This window comes from Sciurus carolinensis, chromosome 1 (assembly GCF_902686445.1).
Source record: "Sciurus carolinensis chromosome 1, mSciCar1.2, whole genome shotgun sequence".
In the NCBI taxonomy this organism is placed as follows: domain Eukaryota; kingdom Metazoa; phylum Chordata; class Mammalia; order Rodentia; family Sciuridae; genus Sciurus; species Sciurus carolinensis.
Window position 1 is genome coordinate 132,425,708 of NC_062213.1, and position 9,935 is coordinate 132,435,642.

Genomic DNA, 9,935 nt, shown 5'->3' on the forward strand with positions numbered 1-9,935 from the left:
GGGATGGAATCCAGGCCTCCCACATGCTAGACAAGTGCTTTACCACTGAGCTACATCCTCAGCCCATTTGTAGGGTTGTTGTGAGAATGAAATGAGTTAATAAATGTAAAGGGAATTTCCGACACTTATTGAGTGCTTATTATATTCCAGATGTTAATAATAATTCACATTTATGCACAATTATAACAGAAACAATACCATACTTCAAAGCATGCAGGGATCAAGGAAGATTTATGACATACTTTCAAATAGGATGAAACCCTATCCAACTCTCAAATTAGAGTCTTCTTCCTTTGGCTAAAGCATTCAATTCTAATAAAATGCAACTGACCCTGAGAAGGACAGCAGTCATTTATGCCTTAGTGTGAAGGAGTTTAGTCAGTTCTATCTCCTAAATGAGGAAAGGAATCATGAGGGCAGAGAGTCCCCATTGGACAGAATAGGCAAGGTAAGGAGATAACTGTAAAGTCCTCTAATCTCTTCACACTCAAACTTCATTGAAATAATATTTAATTAAATTATACAATTACAGGAAGCAGATTTAGAAACAAGTACAGTGACCCACCAGAAGCAAACACCTCACAAAGGAGCAGATGAACGGGGAATGATAGAGAACAGGCACCTAACAGGAGCAGCCAGCCAGCAAGAGCATCACATGAGTCAGGAGAACTGTGGGAGATGTGTGGGGGTTGCTCAAGAGCTTCAGTTGTACTTCACAATTGGGATTAGGGTTGTGTGTAACTGTATACTACTACCAAAATCTACCTCTGCTAATTCAGAAATACAAAATAAAACAAAATTCGAAGAAGAAAATGCCATCGCATTTTTGAGCTATATGCTGTGTATATTTAATGAGTTAATTTCTGGGTACCATTAGGTGCTTTATGTTTATTATCTTACTTGGTCCTCACTGTAATGCTGATATAAGTACTATTACTCCATTTTACAAATGAGGAAACTGGGGCACAGACAGGTAAAATAATTTCCTAAAGAACAGCTATGAAGAGGTGGGCTCAGAACTCAAAGCCACCCACACTCCAAAGCCTAAGCTACTTCTTGCTGTATTTGCTGGATTTTGCATGGGTTACTGTGAAATATTGCCAACCACACTATGTACTAGACATTAATTAAAATTTTGTTGAGACTAAGTGGCCCTTTGGTGGCTCAGGGAATATGAACATGAATTCCTGAGGAAATGTGAATCTAGTAAAGAGTAAAGCAAAGGAAGATTACCTGAGTTCAGATGCTAATTCTACTTCTAATGGTATGTACACCTCAGAAAACTAATTCAATGTCTTTCACTTGAGATTCCTACAGGTAAAATGGGATGAGACTTGCTCCTAAATATGATCATTGCACAGAAACTTGGTAAATGCATTAACAGCATAGTGCCAGGAAAAGCGTTGTCACTTTAAGTCATAAAAACTGCCTTAATTCACAAATCAGAAAGTCCAGTCCACACAAGAAGTTTAACTTTAATCTGATTTAATGTTAAATCGTCTCTGGGGAGAGTTGTGCCCAAGGCTGGCAGTGTTTAGTGGGGAAGAGTCTCCTCCTGTCCCCTACCCCATACTCTCTCTCCAGTCCTTGGCATGTCTGCTCTCCCAGTGGTTGCTGACCAGGTTAATGTCCCTGCCAGAGGCAAAGAAAGTGGGATAGAGGAGGGGCAGAGGGGGACAGAAAATTATTATTTTGATTGATTCACTTCTGGGTCAGCTTCTTGCTTTCGGGGTCTGATGGGTACTTGAAGATGACTAACAATTTTATGGGTTCTTTAGAGTCTCCCTCCAAAAGTCTTAGGAATATTTGACTGCTCTTCATCTGACAGAAAAAGTAATGCATCTTACTCTGGCAGGCCACCTCCTTTTCCTCTGGTCTCCTATCTCCCCTCTCGACAGCAACCTTGAGAAGGATTTTAAATGACTCCAGTCTCCCTCATGGTTCACATTCACTCCAAGAAAATTCTCCCCAGCTAACTGTGCGAGTGGTCCTTGGCTTCTGCCATAGGGAAATGACCAATCCATCCCTTTGCCTTTGACAAGTGCCAGGCAAGATTCAGGAAGCAGCTATGCTCCCAACAGCCAGGGTCCCAAAGGAACCTCTCCTGACTTGAAGGAAGAGGGACTCTCCGCACGCCCCCTCATGGGAACAGCGCTCAGTCCAGCATTCCCAAGAGAAATCCTCATCACATCTCTCATTCCCCCAACCTCTTTTTTTTTTTTTTTTAAACTGGGGATTGAACCCAGGGGTGCTTAACCACTAAGCCACATCCCCAGCCCTTTTTAATATTTTATTAGTTTTTTATATTTTATCAGAGACAAGGTCTCAATGAATTGCTTAGAGCCTCACTGTTACTGAGGCTGGCTTTGAACTCATGATTCTCCTCCCTCAGGCTCCTGAGTTATTTCATCTCCCCTTTTTGACCCCTTAACACCCACCATGTGTTTGGAAATTTTTAAGAGTCAAGAAGCTCATGAAAATTGGCATTTTTGAATGGCACCTCACTTTGGAATTTCATATTTATTGCAACCTAATGTTTCAGTCAAAACTACCAATTTAATATTTTATTGTATTATTTATCATTTGTATGAATATGAAACAACTCTCAAACTGGGATAAGTGCTATAATGCAAATACAAACAAATTGATATGGTAAAATAGAAGAAAAATAAACAAATTTTATCCAGAACTGGGAATAGAAGCCACAATGGAAGGCTTCACTGGGGTGATGACATTTGAGTTGAGCCTTCCAGGATCCACTTGTTCACTTAAACATTTACTAAGTACCTGTTAGGGTCTCAGCAGTATTCTAGGTGTTTGATACATCCAGTGAACAAAACAAAGAACCCTGGTCTCATGGGGTTTACATTCTAGGAGGAAGAGGGAAGACTAGAGAACAAACATAATAAATTATATAACTTGTTAGAAAGTGATAAATGGTATATATATTTTTAAAAAAGTAGGGCAGGAAAGAAAATTTCATGAAACAGAAAAGATGAAGAACATTCAAATGGAAAAAACAGTATGAACAGAGGCCTGCAAGTTTAAGGGGAATGCATAATCAAAGAACCCATGATAGTGTGTGGTGACCAGAGGAGACAGTAGTGTTAAAGATTTGAAGGCAGGAGTGGAGGTGCAGCTCAGGGTGGAGTGTTTGCCTAGCATACGGGAGGCTCTAGGTTTGATCCCCAGCACTACACACAAAAATTAAAATTTCTTAAGACACTGTGCTGAAAATGCTTTGATACCTATTCACCAACACCCAAAATATAAAAATTATCAAACACCTATTGCACAGGAGGCTTACAGGTATGATAACATACAAGGTTGATAGCCTGTTCTCCATTAACAAAGCAAACCAGAAAAGGGAAAAGTCAACCCCTTATCCCTCATAGGGCCCAGCATGGCTCTGGCACACTGAAGGGCAACACTATGACCCACCACTCAGAGGTCAGCAATGACATTGCATCACCTGGCATAGCAAATGAAATACTAGAAACAAGAGACCTTGCTTCATGGGCAGTCTAGACAGTAGGAAAGACAGGTAAAATTACAGACTGCAAAGAACTGAAGGTCCTGCAGTAATAAGTTAGGTTAGAAATCAAAGAAGTCTAATGTACTGTGGCTTCATTGCATACCCTATCCCAGGTCAACCTGATTTTAGGAAACTCAGCCAATAGTAGTAAAAAGAACTATAGTCAACATGACTATATAACTATCTTTAACTGTAATGGATGGGTTTATTTTTGTTTTGTTTTGGTATTGGGGATCAAGCCTTGTGTGCTTGCCTTGTGTATTGTAGGCTACAGCCCCATCCCCATAATTTTTGTCCTTTAAATACAAACCTGAGTTTTCAGGATGGAATGAGTGCTCAGACTAAAAATTCCTCATTGTAGTTCATACCCCAGCCTTCTCCAGTGAAATAGCATCAGACTACCACCAGTAAACAAATTCTTAACTCCTTTCTTTAAAAGAGATTACCATAATCAGCTTGGAGACAGGGGCCCTCTAAGTAGAGCTTCAATCCATACACTGTGCCCAAATACAGCAACTTAGGAAAGAAATTATTTTCTTCAACTTTAAAAGGGAAATATAGCTTCCTTAACCTGAAAAAAAAAAAAGATACCTAGAAATGGGGAGTGTGGTCTTCTGAAATTTTGGTCTGATCATTTGAAAAGTGGAACTCTGCTGCCCCCGGCTGTTCATTATATAAACTGCATTTGGTGGAACTTGAAATAACTAAATCATTACAGTAAAATCCTCAACCCTGCCCTCCAACACACACACACACACACACTCCAAAACAAAACCCACTGATGTTTTTCTAGCTTAGGGGTTCCAAAATTATCTTCTACTATCTGAACCTCATTATCTATCACCAGGACCCAACAAGGCTTCATTCAACACACAGAATGAAGGCACTATGAATCTATCTCCCAGTATCTGCTCCTATCAGTGCTCTTCCAGGAATACATCTGTGACTTCAGTCATCACTTCCCCACTGACAGGATATCTCCAACCCTCATCACCCAAGTCTTGTTCATACCTTGATACTCAGCAAAGTCTTTAAACTCATTTTTAAAATGACCAAAACCAAACTCAGAGTTTCCCTCATTAACCAGCCTACATGAGCACTGCCTTCAGGGAACTTGACTTATTTTAAAGGTGTTACTAATAATCTCAAGTCACTCAATTTAAAAAAAAATTATTTGTGTGAGCTTTTATTTTTCTTTTTACCGAATTTCTGTATCAAGTAAATTTCAGGCATCATCTTATTCTATATCTTTTAAATCTACTGCCTCCTCTCCATTGTTATCCAAGTATAGGTCTTTACTGGTCCCTTGTTATTTGTCTGGAATGTTTCACTAGCCTCAAACTACAATTGCTTCTTCAAACAGCTGTCTTCACTCCAGTGCATTTCATAATTGTTGGCAGATTTATCTTCCTGAAGTATGCCTCTGTGTATGTCAGTCTGTCTCCCTCCTGCCTCAAAATAAAATCTAAACCCCTCAGTCTGGCACCAATTCTACTACTGTATTTAACTGACCCAAACTGCAACCTCATGAAGCACATGCTCTTCCCTAGAGTCAGTTAGTGATTTTCTTCTGCGCCTTGTTCCTGCTGATACTTCTTCCTTGAATGTTGTTCAAGGAATGTTGTTGTTGTTGTTGCTTCACCACTCCCACTATCCTGTTTTTTGTCCAAATCACATGCATTTTTTAGGTCATAGGTCAAATAGCATTTCTTCCACAAAACCTTCCCTAATTCCTTCAACTGGAATAAATCTTTCTCTAACATCTAATCACACTCTGTTTGTTCCTTTCTTTATTTCAAATCAGTAAACATATATTGAGTTCCTGTTGTGTGTAGGAATATACCAGGTCTGGACATACTGGACAAATAAATAAATAATAAGGCATGATCCCTATCTTGTATCTAACAATCTAATTTGTGTCACTTTTCAACTTGTACCATCAGCCTTCCACATCCATGCATTCTGCATTCACATATTCAATGTCCATGAATTAAAAATATTTGGAAAAAAATTTACATGTGTACTGAACATGTACCAATCTTTTTGGTATTATTGCCTAAACAATAGAGTATAACAGCTATTTACATTGTATTAGATATTATAAGCAATCTAGAGATGATTTAAAGTATATGGAAAAATGTGAATATATGCAAGTACTATGCCATTTTAATTCTCAGATTTTAATGTTCTCTGGAACCAATCCCCCATGGACACCAAGGGTTGACTGTATTTTCTTTATGCATAAATCATACTTTTCCTTCTATTTATTTATTTTTATATTTTGGCACTGAATATTGAACCCAAGGACTGGGGATGTAGATTTACCACTGAGTTACATCCTCAGTCTTTTTTATTTTTTGAATAGGACCTTGCTAATTGCTGAGGCTGACCTTGACCTTAAGATTCTCCTGCCTCAGCCTCTTAAATTGCTGGGATTACAGGTGTGCACCACTCCACTCCAACTATACTTTTCCTTCTAAATGGAACATTTCATTTCAAAATTTCCTAAATGCACTATGAAATTTTGTACTTATATACATTTAATTCATTTTTGTGCTCCATAATTCACAAAGGATCCAATGCTGAATTAAAAGGCAAATATACTGGTCAGACACAGTGGTGCATGCCTATAATCCCAGCAACTCAGGAGGCTGGGGCAGGAGGATTGCAAGATGGATGCCAGCCTCAGCAATGTAGCAATTCTTGTCAACTTAGCAAGACCCTGTCTCAAAATTAAAAAAAAAAAAAAAAAAAAAAAAAAAGTACTGGGATGTAGCTCAATGGTAAAACACCTCTGGGTTCAATCCCCAGTACCGAAAAGAAAAAAAGGCAGTACACTGTTTTCATGGGGTTGGAGTTCTAGTGAAGGAGGCAGATGGTAAATTCAAAATTTCAAACAGAGGTAAGTGGTAACATAGTAGTGGGACAGAGAGTGATTGTGAGATGTGCTCTCTGAGGAAGTTGCAGTTTAACCTTGGTGAATGATAAAAGAGAATCAGTCATGCAAAGGTTAAGAACATTCTGGGCAGAAAAAACAATAAACACAATGGCTGTGAGGCAGAAGCAAATGCAATGTATCAGAGGAACAGGAAGAAAGCCAGTGTTCCTGAGGCATGAGTAAGGGGAGGCACAGCAGGAGATGAGGTTAGAAAGGCAGTGGTAGGATCACATTTGATAGTGCTGGCATGATACCAAATCTAAACTCATGGGAAGTTTTTAGAGATGTCATGCAGTGAGGAGGCCTCAGTGTCTGTCAGTGATCACCTGCATTGTGAGCAAATATTGATGAGCATATGCGGGACACTTCCTGGTATTATGTGGAAAGCAGGTGTATGTGGAGTGGTATCTTTTCAAAGAAACTGGAGAGTAAATTAATGAGCAGGTAGAGATAAGAATAAGAATTTGACCTATTTTTGCTACTATATTCACAGAAAATACTTAGAGACAGCTGACTGATTCTAATGAAATGTAGGGATACATTTTTAACTGAAGAAGCAAGGAAGCCTTTCAATATTTCCTTTTTTCTCACTCAGAATCTTCTGCTTTCCTAAATAATGTTGTTTCTCTGGATTCCTGGGATGTATCTTGTTGGGAAGAAAAAACAATTGAAACCAGAGCAATTCCTCCTCATTCTTCTTAATGATTATACTGGCATCACTGCTGAAGCAGTGGGGGTCTCTGAAGCAGAAGGGAAACCCATGAAGTCTACAGGGCATTTTTTTCTTAAGTGTTGTGTATCTAGAGACAGTCTGGTTCGGATATCAGTTTTATCTGACAAATTTGGGTATGTAGGTCATTCCTAAAATTGTAATTGCCTCTTTAAGATTCTAAAGGACAAGAATTTACAAGGCAAAATACAATGGCTACACACATTCTTTAAGGTCTGTACATTTATATCTAAGAGAAAAATAAATTATAACATTTATTCATCCTACAAATTCGCTGTGCAAGAAGCACATGATATGTACAATTCAAATACATTAAATCAGTCATATTCCTAATATTACATATCAAACCCAGGGTCTCAGGAAAACATTGCTTGATTGAAATTCTAAATTGGAAAAAGAATAAGATACAGATCTTTCTGGAAAGCAGAGGCCTACTGTAGAGTACAGAAATTTCTATAGCATTTTTGTGCATGCTCTGATAAATCAAGGTGTGGAGTCTTGGGGAGTTATTGGTGAATACAGGGAGAGGAGATCAAGAAAACCCAGGAATGCTTCCCAGTACAGCTGAATCTAAGCTTTTTTTTTTTTTTTTTTTTTGGTTTTGGTTTTGGTTTGTTTTAGGTAAACCCTAAAACCTTTAGAGCTGAAATTTCACACCAAACTTCCAATAACTAGGAATGACTTTACCTCCCAGGGAATATGTGGCAATGTCTAGAAATATTTTTGATTGTCATAACTGGCTATATGCTACTAGACTCTATGAAGTAGGGGCTGGCGATGTTGCTAAACATCCAATAATGCACAGTACAGCTTCTTACAACAAAGATTTATCCAGTTTAAAATATCAAGTCTGGGGGCTGGGGAGATAGCTCAGCTGGTAGAGTGCTTGCCTCACAAGCATAAGGCCCTGAGTTCGATCCCCAGTACTGCAAAAAAATAAAATAAAATATCAAGTCTGCCAAGAATTCCTAATCCAGAATGAAAGAATTATGAAGTACCATACAAATATAAACACAAATACATTGTTTAGGAAAGAATTTCTCTAATGAAATTAACATGATCACAGTAATTATTTAATTAGCTGCCTCAACTATCTCAATCAAATACCAATAAAATAAATTAAAATTTTGTGATTACTATGAAAAACATGTTTCATTTTATGTACAGTTCAAATATTTTAATTATCATATTCCTAACATTATATATCAAACCCAGGATCTCAGAAAAACATTGCTTCATTAGAATTTCAAACTGAAAAATATCATACTTAAACAGAAATTGTGAGTTTTTTATAGCATTCAGCTTCTAGTATAGAAAAGGCTTAGCCCATTCTTTTTGAGTTTAAAATTACATTATATAGTCATATGGTCAGCATCCTGTAGCTGGATACATTTGTTCCCTATAGGAAGTTTGTAACTTGTAAAAGGAGTTTTATGCAGAATACAAATTGGGAGTATTACATGACTACCTCTTGAGGACACTGAGTTGTGCAAACAACATCACTTTATCTGACGTAGTGGCTTTCCATTGGTCTATCTGTTCACCCCGGGACTGTCTGGAATTATAGATCAGGGACATCACTGTCGTACCCCAGCTGCTGCAGAAAGCTACTGGAAGAAAAAGAGATTTATGAGTATTTTGGTTATACTGAACCAAGGATACAGGAGCTATACAACAGGGAGCCTGGTAGCTCTAAATTGTAGGCATTATGCAAAAAGAAAATGCAGAGTAGGTTGTCAAGGGAGTCCTCCAGTAGCAATAGGACATCTTTTGTAAACTCTCTGAAGAATAAATTTAACAGTTATTAAAGAATACCACCCTGTTGTTTCAGACACTGAACTTTATATCAGCTGAAGGGATACAAGGGATTTGCAGGAAAACATCTGTCATTTAACAGTGACCTCAGCACTGACAACAATTCAAATCCCAGTTGAGTAGAGTGACTTAATCCTCTGGGGGTGGCTGATTTGGGAGCTCTAAGATTAGTAGCTTATTGATATAGTCTTGTCAGTTAAGGACCTTTGATACCAAAAGGAAAAAAATCATTAATTATGATGAATTCTGTTATATGAGACATTTGCAAATTATTTCCCTTCAACTAAATTAAATCATCAGGTCTCAATTTTGTTAATTTCAACAAAAACCCTATAAAAACCTTAAAGAGAAATGGGTTAATGGTAATCTTCAAAATAAGTTTTGAAAATCAAAACTAAGTCAAAATGGATATTGTAAAATTTTAATTGTCCATATTAAAGTTACAAGTTTATGTAATAAAGTTACCAAGCCAATGTTTTTTTACTTTGATCTCTAATTAAAAATAAATAAGGTCTGAGCCGGACTTGTTGGCACATGCCTGTAATTCCAGCAGTTTGGGAGGCTGAGGCAGGAGGATCACTCGTCTAAAGCCAGCCTCAGCAACAGTGAGGCACTAAACCCACTGAGACCCTGTCTCTAGATAAAATACAAAAATAGGACTGAGGATGTGACTTAGTGGGTGTCCCTGAGTTCAATCCCCAGTACCCACTCCCAAAAAATAATAAATAAATAAATAAGTAAATAAGTTCTGATGTTTAGGTAACAGTAGGAAAACTGGAACTTAAATGTTGAAAGCCAGCCAAGCACCTCAGACAGTACTAGGTGTTTATTACATTTAATCTCTAAAACAATCTTACAAATAAAGTAACTATCTTCATTTATCAGTGACAAAACTGAGGCTTTTCTTTATTTAAACA

The 9,935-nt window shown here is 37.8% G+C and overlaps 1 long non-coding RNA gene across 1 annotated transcript in view; it reads right to left on the reverse strand.

Moving 5' to 3' along the window:
* Positions 1–8,712, reverse strand: part of LOC124976719 (uncharacterized) — a 53,107-nt gene extending 44,395 nt beyond the window's left edge. Inside the window, exon 1 of the long non-coding RNA XR_007107052.1 lies at positions 8,672–8,712. This is a non-coding gene — a long non-coding RNA (uncharacterized LOC124976719). The remainder of the gene's footprint in view (positions 1–8,671) is intronic.
* Between the last annotated feature and the right edge of the window lie 1,223 nt (positions 8,713–9,935).